Source organism: Bos taurus, chromosome Y (genome assembly GCF_002263795.3).
Source record: "Bos taurus isolate L1 Dominette 01449 registration number 42190680 breed Hereford chromosome Y, ARS-UCD2.0, whole genome shotgun sequence".
In the NCBI taxonomy this organism is placed as follows: domain Eukaryota; kingdom Metazoa; phylum Chordata; class Mammalia; order Artiodactyla; family Bovidae; genus Bos; species Bos taurus.
In genome coordinates this window covers 9,768,395-9,770,769 of record NC_082638.1, presented here as the reverse complement: position 1 = coordinate 9,770,769, position 2,375 = coordinate 9,768,395, and positions in this window count along the sequence as shown.

Here is a 2,375-nt window from a genome sequence, read left to right as displayed (position 1 = left end):
CCTCCTCCACGATGTCTTCCGCAAGCAGCTGGAACTCCCGCCCGATCCCCGCCACGTCTCCGTCCACCAGGGCCTCGCCCTCCTCCACCGCCTCCACCCTGAAGAGGGTGGCCTCTTGGCCTGGCGTGACAACTGCTGGTGACAAGGTCCCAGCTGCGCACTGCATCACGACGGCAGGCTGCGGGGTGGGGGAGGGGGGGTGGGGGCGGGGCCCTGCCCCCTGAGTACCTGGGCTCACAACTTGGAAGGTGCGGGGTCCCGGGACGCTCCCGCCTTCCTCTGACCGCCTCTCACGTTCCTCTTGGCCTTGGCGGTGACCCCGAGCTGGGGCAGAGGCGAAGGGACGCGACATAAGAGCACAACAAGTGGGGCGTAATGGCGGCCCAGGCTGCAGTAAACCTGTGGGACCGACTAGCTCTTTTGGGGGCGGGGAGTGAGGGGGATTGTCAGAAGGCGGGGGCTGCTGTGTGGGGGTGTTGGCGTGAGGCCGAAGAAAGGGGTGCCAGAAACGCAGGACGGGGTGAACGGGCCCTAGGAGATCCGGCGAACAGGCGGGGGCCTAGGCTGTGAGCCATGCACAGACTGCTGGCCCAAATCTAGACCAATGGCCGACAGGGTAGTGGGCGGCACTCTTATGGACACGCCCCCAGACCGGAGGGCATCTTCCGGGGTTCCTGTGCTGCTCCAGCGCCCCCACGTGGCCAGATTCTGCTCCAGGGAGGGACAGGGTTTTGCATGTGGCCGGGCTAGCCCCAGGCGCTGTCATTGACCTGGCTCTGGAAATTCCAAGCACGGGTTCCTGCTCCGCCATCCGAACCGCACACTCCTGTGTCCCCTGGGACTGGCAATAACTGAGAGCTCTCCCTGAGTATCCAAGGGATACGCAGGGGTGCCAAGGGGCTGGATACTTTTCTTCAAGGGACAGAGAGCCTGCTGCTGTCCGGATGCTAGGGGAGTAGGGAAGAACCCCACCTACAGTGCTACAGTGGATCTCCACTGTTCGGGAACACCAGCGCCTTAGTGTACAGCGCTCGCTCTGTGTCTCTGTATCTTTGCTTCTGGCATAGCACTGTGTTGGGCAATCCTTCCGCGTGTGTAGCAGGCGCTGGTGTCTGTGTGTCTCCGTCTCTCTAAGTAGTGCTGTTGCCGTCTGCAACTCTGTGGACACCAGCGCTCAGAAGAGACGCTTATCCTTGGCGTGAAGGCAAGCCCTTCTCGTCCTGAGTGAGTTTCACCGGTGGGAGTTCAGAGGGTTTTAGTCCACACGTTCGGAGAGTGCTTTCTCGACCTTGAAAGCCAACAGTGGGCGGTCACTGCTGAAGCGCAGAAGGGGACGGGCGACCCTCCCTCCCTCGCTGGGCCGACGTGAAAGCTGCACAAGCCTGAGGTGCCGTGGCCACACTGTGCGCAGAGGGAGAAACGAGGCCCGCTCTGCTGGCATGAGGGACCCCCCCTGAACCTTGTGCGAATGCCGGCCAGGGAGACGCTAAGGACAGCTCCCCGTTAAGTCCCACGACTCACCGGTGTCGGAGACATGCACGGCTGCCATCGACCCTATGGAGGCCCTTTCAAAGTGGTTCTGTTCTCCATGTGAGAACACATCCCAGCCTGCCCTGTGGCCCAAGCCTGTGGGGCCTGGAGCAGCAAGAGGATCAAGCTAAACCAGCCATCCTATAGTCCTGACACACGATATATGCGTTCTACAAAGAGCTTGGGCATGGGCAGGGCCGACCCGATTCAGTTGCATGGACCGAGATGTGGGCTCAAGAGTGTTTGTCGGGGGCTTGAACAAAGGCAGGACCCAGCCTGGGTCATGGCAGGGACTGTGCTGTGGCCTCGGGAGTGTCTGTCGGGATGAACAAGGGCAGGATCCAGCCTGGATCAGTGCAGGGACCGAGATGTGCTCCAAGGAGTGTTTATCGGCTGCTTGATCATGGGCAGGACCCAGCCTGGCTCGATGACGGGACCGAGAGGTGGTGTCAGGTGTGTTTGTCAGGGGCTTGAACAAAGGGAGGATCCAGCCTGGTTCAGTGCAGGGACCGAGGGGTGGGCTCAGGAGGATTTGTCGGGGGTTTGAACAAGCGCAGGACCCAGCCTGGTTCAATGCAGCGAGTGAGATGCGGGCACAGTGGTGTTTCCTGGGGGGTGGGGGGGGGGGAGTGTGGTTGAACAAGGGGAGGACACACCTTAGTTGAGTTCAGGAGCAGGGAGCCAGCTGTGGGCTCAATACTGTTTGCTGGGGGCTTACCTCAGGCCAGGAACCAGCCTGAGAATCAGAGGCAGGCCCAGAAGTGTTGGTCAGTGGCTTCAACACGTGCAGCTCCTGGCCTGGTTCACGGCAGGGACAGAGAAGCCGGCTCAGGGGTATTTGTTCA